The sequence below is a fragment of the Pleurodeles waltl genome, chromosome 6, assembly GCF_031143425.1.
Source record: "Pleurodeles waltl isolate 20211129_DDA chromosome 6, aPleWal1.hap1.20221129, whole genome shotgun sequence".
Classification (NCBI taxonomy): Eukaryota; Metazoa; Chordata; class Amphibia; order Caudata; family Salamandridae; genus Pleurodeles; species Pleurodeles waltl.
The window spans coordinates 576,622,350-576,635,875 of NC_090445.1; the positions used below are offsets into that span (position 1 = coordinate 576,622,350).

The 13,526-nt window shown below is 46.4% G+C and overlaps 1 protein-coding gene across 2 annotated transcripts in view; it reads left to right on the top strand.

The window, feature by feature from the left end:
• SRPK1 (SRSF protein kinase 1) overlaps nt 1-13,526 on the top strand; it is a 516,348-nt gene that overhangs the window by 275,742 nt on the left and 227,080 nt on the right. The gene's annotated exons all lie outside the window — the stretch shown is intronic.

The window sequence follows — 13,526 nt, forward strand, 5'->3', positions numbered from 1 at the left end:
CTAGAAAGAAAAAATGGCCGTTGATTGCTGGCACAATGGGAGTATTCAAAAGATGAGGAATCCACAAGTAGGTACTGTATCCACCAGAAAAACTTTAACAAAGGTACATAACTTGTTCTTTACTGCAAATAAAAGTTACAAAACAGCATAAAGTGCAGGGTGCTTTGTTTGCTCACATGAGCACTGAAATGCATCATGGGGCGGGACTTCCTATTGGGAAAAGCAGTCAAATAATGCACACTACTAGGTCTAAATCTTGTCAAAACGATTCAGTGTTGCATGTCAGTAAGCCAAGATAGGTATCTCCTCCATAAAGTGGGAAAAATAAAATGCAACCAAAGATTTTAGCAGTTCAGAGCCCATTCGTCCTACCTTTGTGTTTTTAAAAAAAAAAAAAAAAAAAAAAAAAGACTCTCGAATACCCTTCTTCTAGAATGATAAAACCTGTGAGGGGTCCATTCATACTGAAATGCTGGACAAAGTTTTATCAACAGAATGATTATAAGCTAACCATGAAATACGGAAAGCATTATCCAGGGTAAGGCAGTATAAAACAATCGCTTTAGTAAAACCAGTCTCCTCTTTCGCCCATATTAAATACCATAGTAGCAGAGGTCTGTCCAGAAAAACATCCTCTAAATATTGTAGGTCAACCTCCTAATGGGTGATCATAGTCGCGGCAGAAGCAGGAAGACAAAGTAAATGCTTTTAAAAAAACATTTTCCTCTACTTGCAAAGGTTAGCTGGGGGCAGAGCCCCAAAGGCCAGCTCCATATGTGGCAGCAACCACCCCTCTTACCTTGTAAATTTCCACCATTTCCCTAATGGACCGGTTGCCTAGTTTATGTGAAAACCTAAAAATCCTGGACACGTTTTTGCTCCGTTTCATCCTAGCCACCAAAACCTGCTGCACCCAGGAACCATTACCAGAAAGTATAACCCCTAAATAGCTGAATGTGTCTACATCAATGATAGATATATTGTCAATAAGAGAAGTTCTGATTTTTTTTTTTTTTTTTGGTGTCAGTCTGCAAACCATGGTAAATGTTTTTGCCTTGTTGATCACCAATCTTATAGAGATCATAAGGTCCCCAAAAGCACCCATCCATTTTGGAGTCGAATCTGGGTCCTAAACAGCATTGTCAGCATATAATAGTACCAGAAAAAATATTGTCCTAAAACATAGGGGGCATCAGCCTGCACAGATTGTAAAGAGCTGTCCGCTTCATTAATAAAAAGTGAAAACAGTAGGGGGCTATGGCATAACCTGCCAAATGCCCCTTCCCACTTTGAAACAAGGTGTACTAAGCAGACTTTGCTTGAAAGGGTCTCATGTAAGCGAGCAAGGAAGCATATAATTTCTCTTGGGGCACCTAATGAAAGTAGGGATGGCCAAAGTATGGTGTGGTCGACTAGGTCAAAGGCGCTACTTAAATCTGCGAAACACAGATAAAGAAAACCATTTTTAGCTCTAGTATATTTCCTGATCAGTAGATCTAAGTTAACATGTTGCTCTATGGTGCCTAAGCCCTTTTTGTAACCATATTAGACTATGGATAGAATAGTGTGTTCTGCAGCCCAGTCCTCCAACCTCTTTAATAGACTCCAACTCATAACCTTCACCGATGACTCTAGAAGAGAAAATGGTCCGTAATTGTTAGAGCTAGACTTGTCACCCTTTTTGTAACTAGGGACAATAATCGAGCTACTCCAGGAGGGTGGATTCGGCCCAACAGCAGCTACATTGAACACACTTGCAGGGAGAGACCCCAACAGATCAACCGCCACCTTGAGTGCATCTCCTGGTACCCCATTAGGTCCAGGGGCCTTACCCCACAGCACTATCTTGTAGAGCTAAAGAAACCTCTTTAATAGTAATGTCCAGCGGAAGGGGGTTCCAGCTTTGCATAATCTTTCCTCCTATGCGTGGTTAAAAAAGTTCTGAGAAATGTGCTACCCATATGTCACTGGAAACAAACGAGTGAAACTCAGGTAGGGTGTAATTTCTTAACAAAGGGGCATTTACAGTGTCCCAGAATTGCTTGTTGTCACCGTTCTCCACAGATGTTGTCAATTGTATCCATGATCCTTCCCTTATTTTTTTTATCCTATACTCAGTCTGCCCATACTTTACTCGCAGCTGCTTGATCAAAGGTGTATCCCTAGAGGAACAACGTAGGTCCAGTTTAGTACGCCAAAGGGCCTTGGTACACTCATGATCAAACCAGCTTCTTTTTTTTTTACTTCGAGTAATATTTGGTCGACATGTCAGGAGTGCCATGATAGTACAGATAATATTGGCAAAGCTTTCCAACAACTTTAAGGGGACTACTTGAACTTGTAAACAATAGCTTATGCACCACTTGGCCTAACAGGAACAATATCATTAATAATATGGAAATCATTATATTTTTCACCCCAGAAGAAAAAAGGTACAATGATAGGATCATTGTCACTAAGTGTCGATTGGATGATATTCAATATGCCGCACATATCTCACGCAGAGACACATTTCTTCCAGTAAAAGTTGTGATTTGTTCCCCATTAACACAGCGTTCACGTTCCATTAAAAATGAGTCATACATTGAAATCATTGAATTCAATGCATCCCCATACACATTGTGACAAGTGTGTATAACCTATTCCTCCCTGGTTAATATAGCTACGTACATGTGCCGCCAGCGGAGGGCAGGATTGAATATTAAAATCACCTGCTCACAATACAAAATCTGAGCGAATAGGACGTATAAAAACTTCCAAATCATCCTCCAGTGCCTTGACCACCTTGCCACATTTGGAGTCAAATACATTGTTGTAAAAAATTAATCAGGACCACATCAGCGACCCCCCCCCCCCCCCCCCTTCCTTTTTTTTTTTTTTGAAAGCCACAACAATTGGGTTTGACGGCCCACTGTAGAAGACTTTTTAACAGTGACTTGCAAATGATTGGAGATAAGGATCTGAAACCCACCTTTAGCTCTCCCCATTGCGAAAAAAAGCTTTCCTCATGAAGTGGTTTTACACACCATGTTTCTTGGATGCACATAACGTCAAGGTCTGATATGATATGAATCCATTCGGGCGATCCTAATTTGTTACTTAAACCTCTCATAGTCCAAGTTGTGAATTTATAATTCTTGACCTTGTTTACATTTTTACCACTTGAGCAAGCCACACCAATTTCCCCCTCTAGTTTTTTTTTTTTTAACTTCTCACTGAGTGGTAATAACAAATCCTTAATGGTAGCAGTTATCTTATTCCAGAATGGGCGGTCCAGGAAGTTCCTCTGAAAAAGGCAAAGGCCTATCAGCCCTTGCACCAACCAAGGCTGTTGGTACGGGAGAATTTGAGCTCACAGTTGTCGTAGCAGCTTTCCTGCTCTCTTTCGTTTACCTACAGGAGAGTTGACTAATGAAGTAGAGGCCGCATTCCTAGCTGGCATAAAGTAGCAGGAAGAATCAGTGAAGACTCCATTGGTATTAGCATTTGGCCTTTCCACTAGCTCAACCAGTTCTTGCTCCTTCTCCAAACCACACATTATTTCTGTAATTGGCTCCACAATTCTACCAGTGTTGTCCATACCCAGGGAGAGGCGTCGATCAGCAAGATCGGTCTCTTTAGAAATTACTCCCATGACGCTACCAGTAAGGTGAAAATGGTAGTACACTTTTGGTCAGTCATTGTCTTAGCACATCCAACCTTATGCTTTCTCATGCTGCTGGGGTCAAGTTCGTATGAATACAGAACACTGTCTAAACTCAGCGGCTCTCCATCAGTTATAACTGCTGGGCGGTTAAAATATGGATACACCTACTTGTTAAACTCTGAAGGACTGACCTGTTGTAAAACCAGGACATAAGGAGCCAACTGTCTTTGGAACTGACAACAATAAAGTAAAGTAAGGAGATGGGGATAAGTGGAGGGGTGGGCACCAAGAGAGCAGGTCCAGCTCAGCCTTGCCCAGCCACAGACGGCCCCACACTTGGCCTGGGTGCGTCCTGCGCAGCTGGAATCAAGCGCCTCCTTAAAGCACCTCCAGGTCTCTAGGGAGATGAAGTCTGTAGGAAGCTGGCTCTGTATATACTATACCAAAATGAGGTATGGTGTGTACAGAGTCCACGGGTTCCCCAGAATTCTAACAGAGGCTAAAGTAGATAATACATCTGCTCTCTTTTGAGGTAGTGTGGTCGAGCACTTAGGCTTATCAGAGGGTAGTGCAAAGCATTTGTTGTACACAGACAGTCAAGAAGTGAGACACACACTCAATGACTAACTCCAGGCCAATTCTTTTTATAAAGCAAAATTATATCTTGTTATTTTATTTCTAGAACCAAAAGATCTTTGTTGCAGTTAAGGTGTAGGAACTACAGTATGAACATTGTCTTCTACACAGATGACACCCAGCTGATCATCTCCCTGATTGAGAACTCCTCAACAGCCAAGAAGGATTTCAGGGACGAAATGGAAGCAGTCCGCTGCCTGGATGAGGGAGAGCTCCCTTAAGTTGAACCGAGATCCTCATCATGGGACCTTCCTTCTCAGCCTGGGACGACTCCTGGTGGCCCTCAACACTCTGCAGGCCCGCTCAGCCCCACAGACCATGCGTGTAACCTCAGCATCATCCCCGTCAACACTCACCATGACAAGACAGGTCAACTCCATCGCCTCCACCTACTTCCACACCCTCTGTCTCCTACGAAAGATCTTCAGATGGATACTAACTGGCTGTTGAAAAAACATGACACACGCACTAATCACGAGCAGACTTGACTACGTCATCACCCTCTATGCCGGAACCATCAAGAAAAACCTGAGCAAGCTGCAACAAATTAAGAACGCTGCCGCCAGACTCGTTCTAAACATCCTCTGTTAAGAGCACATCAAAGAACACCTGAAAACCCTCCACTGGCTCACCGTCGAAAAGTGGATCAATTTTAAACTTCTCGTGCACGCCTACAGAGCCCTCCAGGACAGCAGACCCAGCTAACTCAACCAGCTCATCACCAGGCACTCCCCTTCCAGACCTCTCCGTTCGTCTCAGCAGCCACTCTGCAAAGTACCCCGAATAAAGAAGTTCTTGACTGGAGGAAGATCTTTCACATACCTGGCAGCAAAAGGAAGGAACACCTTCCCCTTCATCTCAGTCGCCATCGCTGCTATAGTTCAGGAAGGACCTCAAGACCTGGCTCTTCAACTGATCTCTGAGGACAAACCCCTCAGCACCTTGAGACTCTATGGTTCAGTAGTGTGCTTTAAAACTCATGATTGATTGAAGTAAGTAAAAAGCATATTTGTCAAATGTACTTTACGTTTTGCAGGTAAAGCAGTTTACATGTAACACTTTTCTATTTCAAAAGTTGACACTTAGTGACACGATGGGGGGAGCCCAGGTGGCCGAGTGCAGGGTGCAAGCACATCGTTGGGCGTGCAGTACGTTCCATGAGGAAACTCAAGGGGGGGGGGGTGGGCACAAAAATGCTGCAGTCTGGGTCCAGGGTGTTGGGGTCTGAAAACCAAAGGCTGGACAGGAAGGAAAGATGCCCGTTGCTGGACAATCGGTCAGTTTCCCCAAGGCCGGGGGCTGTCGGAAATCTTCACTGGATCAGCTCAAGGGGGCCTTCTGGTTTCAGGTTGCAGGTGTTGTGGTGGTGGGCAGGAGGGTTTGATCCAGGATTGCTCTAGGTCAGAATCGCCTGGGAACCTTCTCTGGAACGGTGGGCCACCTGGACTCCGGCCATGGGTGTTGGGTGCATAGTGGACCGGTTGGCGGCTCTGGGGCTGTTCTGGAGTCCTTTTGGAGATTTGTTCTGGACAGGGCCGCTGTCCTCTGGAGTTCCTGGTCCTCCGCTGGGCAGGCAGTCCTCTGGGGGTTTGCAGAGGTCCCGGGTCCTGCAGGATGAGTTGTCTTCTTGGTGCAGGGGTCTTTGAAGCTGTGCAAACAGGCCAGTAGGGCTGCGGCCAAGTCAGTTGTCGTCTGGATTCCCCACTGTTGGGGTCGGCTTAGCAGTCCTTCTTTCTTCTTGAGGTCGTCAGGAATCTCAGGAGTAAGGTTTAGGGATGCCTCTAAATACTAGTTTTAGGGGTGTTACAGTGGTCAGAGGGCAGTAGCCAGGGACTAGTGTCCCTGACAGTGGCTACACCCTTCCTGTACCCACTCCCTTTGGGGCGGGAGCTGTTTTGCTTTACTTTTGATTGAGCCAAAATATACACACTGAAAGATGTCGAAAAGATTCTCTGGAATACACTTCTTAATCTGAAGAGGACCTTGATTATGGCTTTTTGCAAGTTTCGTGAAGGAAGACTTGAACGGTAAAAAGTGTACGTTCAGAATGTGCAACAATAACGTAAGACCATGTATAAAGAATCTTCCGTCTAGAAACCGCAAATATGTACATGCAAGGATACCAACACTTATATTGATAAATGTATATATTCATACACAATGCAAAGCAAATAATTAATAAAAATGCATCACCATAGGGCCTGTCAAGTGCTTCATCTTTCTCATGCCAGCAAGACAATGACCCTTTTGGACTGCGAGAAATATCTCTACCCTCACGGGAAATATATCAGACATTTGATGTCTAAAATCCTGATTGAGGTCTCGGTATCAACGACTACCGATCAGGGTCATCTTTTATATCTTAACCCCTTCGCTGCCAGGCCTTTTCCCCCTCCTGTGCCAGGCCTTTTTTTGCCTATTTGGGGCAGTTCGAGCTTAGGCCCTCATAACTTTATGTCCACATAAGCTAACCAAGCCAAATTTGCGTCCTTTTTTCCCAACATCCTAGGGATTCTAGAGGTACCCAGACTTTGTGGGTTCCCCTGAAGGAGGCCAAGAAATTGGCCAAAATACAGTGAAAATTTCGTTTTTTTCAAAAAAAATTGGAAAAAGTGGCTGCAGAAGAAGGCTTGTGGTTTTTCCCCTGAAAATGGCATCAACAAAGGGTTTGCGGTGCTAAACTCAGCAGCTTCCCAGCTTTCAGGAACAGGCAGACTTAAATCAGAAAACCCAATTTTTCAACACAATTTTGGCATTTTACTGGGGCATACCCCATTTGTGCAATTTTTTGTGCTTTCAGCCTCCTTCCAGTCAGTGACAGGAATGGTCATGAAACCAATGCTGGATCCCAGAAACCTAAACATTTCTGAAAAGTAGACAAAATTCTGAATTCAGCAAGGGGTCATTTGTGTAGATCCTACAAGGGTTTCCTACAGAAAATAACAGCTGAAAAAGAAAAATATTGAAATTGAGGTGAAAAAACCATCAATTTTTCTCTACGTTTTACTCTGTAACTTTTCCCTGCAATGTCAGATTATCGAAAGCAATATACCGTTACGTCTGCTGGACTCCTCTGGTTGCGGGGATATATAGGGTTCGTAGGTTCATCAAGAACCCGAGGAACCCAGAGCCAATAAATGAGCTGCACCCTGCAGTGCGTTTTCATTCTATACCGGGTATACAGCAATTCATTTGCTGAAATATAAGGAGTAAAAAATTGCTATCAAGAAAACCTTTGCATTTCCAAAAAGGGCACAAGATAAGGTGTTGAGGAGCAGTGGTTATTTGCACATCTCTGAATTCCGGGGTGACCATAGTAGCACGTGAATTACAGGGAATTTCTCAAATAGATGTCTTTTTTACACACACTCCTATATTTGGAAGGAAAAAATTTAGAGAAAGACAAGGGGCAATAGTACTTGTTTTGCTAATCTATGTTCCCCCAAGTCTCCCGATAAAAATGGTACCTCACTTGTGTGGGTAGGCCTAGCACCCGCGACAGGATATGCCCCAAAACACAACGTGGACACATCACAGAAAACAGAGCTGTTTTTAGCAAAGTGACTACCTGTAGATTTTGGCCTCTAGCTCAGCCGCCACCTAGGGAAACCTACCAAACCTGTGCATTTCTGAAAACTAGAGACCTAGGGGAATCCAAGGAGGGGTGACTTGTGTGGCTCGGACCAGGTTCTGTTACCCAGAATCCTTTGCAAACCTCAAAATTTGGCTAAAAATACACATGTTACTCACATTTCTGTGGCAGAAAGTTCTGGAATCTGAGAGGAGCCACAAATTTCCTTCTACCCAGCGTTCCCCCAAGTCTCCCGATAAAAATGATACCTCACTTGTGTGGGTAGGACTAGCGCCCACGAAAGGAAAGGGCCCAAAACACAACGTGGACACATCACATTTTTTTATAAAAAGCAGTGCCTACCTGTGGATTTTGGCCTGTAGCTCAGCCGACACCTGAGGAAACCTAGCAAACCAGTGCATTTTTGAAAACTAGAAACCCAGGGGAATCCAAGATGGGGTGACTTGCGGGGCTCTGACCAGGTTATGTTACCCAGAATCCTTTGCAAACATCAAAATTTGGCCCAAAAAACACTTTTTCCTCTCATTTCGGTGACAGAAAGTTCTGGAATCTGAGAGGAGCCACAAATTTCCTTCCACCCAGCGTTCCCCTAAGTCTCTCGATAAAAATGGTACATCACTTCTGTGGGTAGGCCTAGCGCCCACAAAAGGAAATGGCCCAAAACACAACGTGGACACAACATATTTTTTCACAGAAAACAGAAATGCCCTAAAATAAATTTGCCCCCCCAACCCCCACCCTCCCCCGCCGGGAGCAACCCTTGCCTACGGGGTCGCTCCCCCTGCGTGACATTGGCACCAAAAAACAAATCCCCGGTGCCTAGTGGTTTCTGCCCCCTTGGGGGCAGGTTGACCTAAACTCAGCCAATCTGCCCCCAAGGGGGGCAGAAATGGCCTACATACAATTTGTCCCCCAGGGGAGCGACTTTTGCCTGATGGGTCGCTCCCCATCTCTAAAAAAAAAAAAAAAAAGAAAAATTCCCCTGGCGCCTAGAGGTTTCTGCCCCCCCCCCCCCGGGGGCAGATCGGCCTAATAATAGGCCGATCTGCCCCCCGGGGGGGCAGAAATGGCCTAAAATAAATTTGCCCCCCCAACACCCCCCCCCCGGAGCGACCCTTGCCTACGGGGTCGCTCCCCCTGCGTGACATTGGCGCCAAAAAACAAATCCCCGGTGCCTAGTGGTTTCTGCCCCCTTGGGGGCAGGTTGACCTAAACTCAGCCAATCTTCCCCCAAGGGGGTCAGAAATGGCCTAAATACAATTTGTCCCCCAGGGGAGTGACTTTTGCCTGATGGGTCGCTCCCCATCTCTAAAAGAAAAAAAAGAAAAATTCCCCTGGCGCCTAGAGTGTTCTGCCCCCCCCCCCCCCCCCCCCCCCCCGGGGCAGTTCGGCCTAATAATAGGCCGATCTGTCCCCCGGGGGGGGGGGGGGCAGAAATGGCCTAAAATAAATTTGCCCCCCCAACCCCCCCCCCCCCCCCCCCCCCCCCCCCCCCCCGGGAGCGACCCTTGCCTACGGGGTCGCTCCCCCTGCGTGACATTGGCGCCAAAAAACAAATCCCCGGTGCCTAGTGGTTTCTGCCCCCTTGAGGGCAGATTGACCTAAAATTGGGCAATCTGCCCCCAGGGGGGCAGAAATGGTCTAAATACAATTTGCCCCCCCAGGGGAGCGACCCTTGCCTGATGGGTCGCTCCCCATCTAAAAAAAAAAAAAAACACAAAAAAAACACAAAAAAAAAATTGCCCTGGTGCCTAGAGTGTTCCGCCCCCCCCCCCCCGATCTGTCCCCCGGGGGGGGGCAGAAATGGCCTAAAATAAATTTGCACCCCCAACACGAAGTCTGTGGTCAATCACTTCAGGGGGCACATTCCTAACCTAGTTGGTTCCAAAACAAGATGGATGATGGAGGATTCTGCAAGGAGGGGGGGGGGAGGGGGGTCACTTCAGCTCTGGCCACCTTAGGGGTGGTCCTAGCTGCAGTGGTCACTCCTCCCTGTTTTACCTAATGCCGCCAAAAGTGGGGCTTGGTCCAGTTGGGTGGGGCGATAATTTCCACTAGCTGGAATGCTGTGGGGCACTGTAACAGGAGGCCTGCGCCTTTGAGGCTCACCATCAGGTGTTACAGTTCCTGCTTGGTGGGGGAAGATAATATGAAGCACCTCCACCCAGAGCAGGCTCTGCTTCTGACCCGAGAGAGCACAAAGGCTCTCACCACATGGGGTCAGAAAGTTGTCCATTAGTGGCAGACGGGCACAAACTGGTCAGCCCTGCCCTAAAAGGTTGGGTAAAATACAGGGGCTTCTCTAAGATGTCCTCTGTGTTTATTTTACAATAAATCTCACACTGGCAAATACCAAACTTCCCAGACTTCAGTGAAGCTATCATGTAGCTGTGAAGTTCGTAATGACAAACTCCTAGCCTGTTTACTTAATATGGTCACATTTCTGTAACAGTGTCGAAGAATGGCCTTAGACACTGTAGGGGCATATTGCTCATGCAGCTATGCCCTCACCTGTGGTATAGTGCACCCTGCATGAGGGATGTAAGGCCTGCTAGATGGGGGCCTTAACTTTGTCACACGCAGTGGTTTGTGTGCATGGCACTCTGTGAGGGATGCCATGTCGACTTTACCTTTTAATCCCCACTAACACATCCAATCTGCAATGGCAGTGTGCATGTGTTTGGTGAGGGGTCCCTTAGGTTGACACAATACATGCTGCAGCCCTTAAGGACCCTCCATGGCCACAGAGCCCTTGGTACCACTGGTATCTTTTACAAGGGACTTAGCTGTGTTTCAGGGGTGTGCCAATTGTGAGAGTAATGGTACAGTTTTGAGAAAGAACACAGGTGCTGGGGCCTGGTTAGCAGGATCCCAGCACACTCGTGTCGGGGCAGGGTTGGAGGGGGTGGTAACCATGCCAAAGGGAGCTAGTCTGACCCGCCACCCTTTTTTCCCCCCAGCCAGCAACACCAAAACTGTGCGTCCTGCGCAGCGGGAGTCAAGCGCTTCCTTAAAACGCCTCCAGGCGCATGTGTGACTTTGTGGCCCCCCTGATGCCACGCTGCCTCTAGGGAGGTGAAGTCTGTCCTCCAGACCGGCTAGCAGCACCAAAACTGTTCGTCCCTCTTGGGATATTGTATCTGAGAAGATGCCACTCTAGGAATCTGCGCCCTGGTTTGTTTAGTCTGCTGATTGGTTCCGCTTCTGAGTGCACAGAAGGGTTCATGAAAGAAAGTCAGCATGGGTGAGTGGTGCTTATATGCAACTGTTTGTCAATTTTGGAGCTAAACTACATCAGCTGAGAATCTCATGCTGCCACCTGCCAGCACAGGAGCAATCCTTTGAATTTTCTGGATCCATTTTGGCTCCTGGCACCATATGCACAAAGAGAGGAATGTGTGATTAAATAGATTATCCACCAGAAAGTGTTACTGAAGGTAAGTAACTTGTACTATTTGTGTATTTAGTAACTTTGATGCCGTTCAAAGAAACTTTCAGACAAAACTGTTCATTTACTCTGGCTCCTTCACGGAAAGTTTGAAGCTCATCTGGCGGTGAGGGGAAAAAAAGAGGAGGGGGCTAGAAGGGGATGTTTCAAAATATTGACATCCCAGGTTAATTCCCATACAAAACATTTGTCTCTAATAGAGCAGAAATGGCTCTACGGAAGAACACCAGATTTGGCAGGAAGTTACAACTTTAACCATCAAGCGTGCTTTTCATTATTTGGTGTAAATCTCTGCAGTAGTTTGCAAGCAATTTGCTTGAATGTAAGTGCTCACGACGGGGTGAATCTCCTGGAAAAGTTAGGGATATCTACACCGTTACATACACCAAAAGTCCTGGAGGTCTCCCACTGTACCAAACATTTTGAGAATACATGAATCCTATTGGTTAACAAAGCCTTTTCTCTCGTCAGCTAATTGGAGTACTTGGGACAATACCTTGTGATCTGATTGACTGCTGCAACAGCTCAAGAAAATGTTACAGTGGCCATTTAAGTCCCAGTTTACTTAAAATATTTTTTAAATAGGTCACAAGGGGACAGGGAAGGGACACACTGAACAGCAGGCATTTCTTTTGTGCCGGCATTGGGGTTATCGCTGACTGATCCGTCCTCTGCACATTTTGAGTCCCTAAAACCTCTTAGGTTCTGGTGCCAATTTCATCTCTGATTTCAAGGCCTGTGCATGTCCCTCTTTTGTCAATGCAATACCAATGTCGCCGGAGGTGGTTTAGGTGTCAAATCCTTTTTGGCACCTAGGCCCAAATCCATTGTGACCCCGCCAGAGGTCGCAGCCCCACTCCTCTCCAGCACACTATGGTGGAGGTGTCCTCAGAGACTCCATCTTTTTGGTTCTGACGCTGAATAGAGTGTACAACCATCTGGAGATGACAGTGGTGATGAAGCAGGTGTGTTATACCCAGATTTAAAAAAAATTACAGTTCATACATGGATATACAGGAGGCCAGAGTACTTGATACCCGGATAAAGGATTGAGTTTACCCTGATGGGCCTCCAATGGAAAAGAGTGCTCCCTTCGCTGTGGTAATTTGACATGCAACTGAGGTCCTAGAGCTGCAGCTGCCTTCTTGTGAAGTTAAGACAAACGTCCTCATAGAAGTCCTGTAACCTGGGCCTTCTTCTGAGCCCTTATTCCCATTCAAGGAAGCCCTAACTGACAGTTTTATGTGCATCTGCTCCAAGCCATGCTCTCGGCCACCAGTGAATAGGCAGGTGACCAGACACTACAGACTAACGATCGTGATTTTTTTTTTTTTTTGACTCTGCATTCTACACCTGCCCGTTGGGTTGTTTCAGCTTCCACCCTCAAGATCAATCAAAAATCATTCCCAACAGATGCATCTCTTCTGGACAGGGAGCCAAAAAGGGTTGAGACAGTTGAAAAATGAATGTCCTCTTTGACACACCTAGCCTTGAGTTTGGTCAGCATGGTTCGCCTGTTAGGCTGATATATGCACACCCTCTGGGGCAAGGCCAGTGAGATCCTGCCTGCATTCTCATAAGGTCCTCCTTCTTGGGGGTTCGGACCATTCAAGATGGTCAGGATGCAGCCAGATATGTAATTCATGCTGGCCTGGATACTAGCAATACTATTACACTGGGCTTTGCAGTTGGAACTTTTGTGGTACTCCGTTGGTATATGAGGATGTGATACACAGTCTTTTCAGGAGATGTTTAGACATCATATAAGGATATTCCTTTAAAAGGATCCCGCCTATTGAGGCCAAAAGCTGAACACTTTAAGGAAGGTTAGGCCACAGCATTTTCTTTTGGCCTTTTGACCGCTGCAAGACAGCTTCCTCATCAGGGTCGGCCTTTCTGAGGCTACTTTACGTAAGGCAATGCCAAGCACCCCACCTCCATTGGAGGATGGGGATGCAGCAGACAAGGTGCAGGTCACCTTGGGCATTGGTAGGAAACTGTCTCCTACCCCCACCACCACTTTTTGCCTGGTTGCTGGTGCAGTTGCAACTGAAAGTGCACTGGGTCCCTGCCAAACAGGTCCCCAGGTCCAGATCTCTTTCCCCAAAACCTCTCAATCATTTTTTCTCAATTGGCAAACCTTTAGCTACCACTGTAAGTCCATAGTAAATGATACCCCTTTTACCTAGGCCATAGGGTACTAA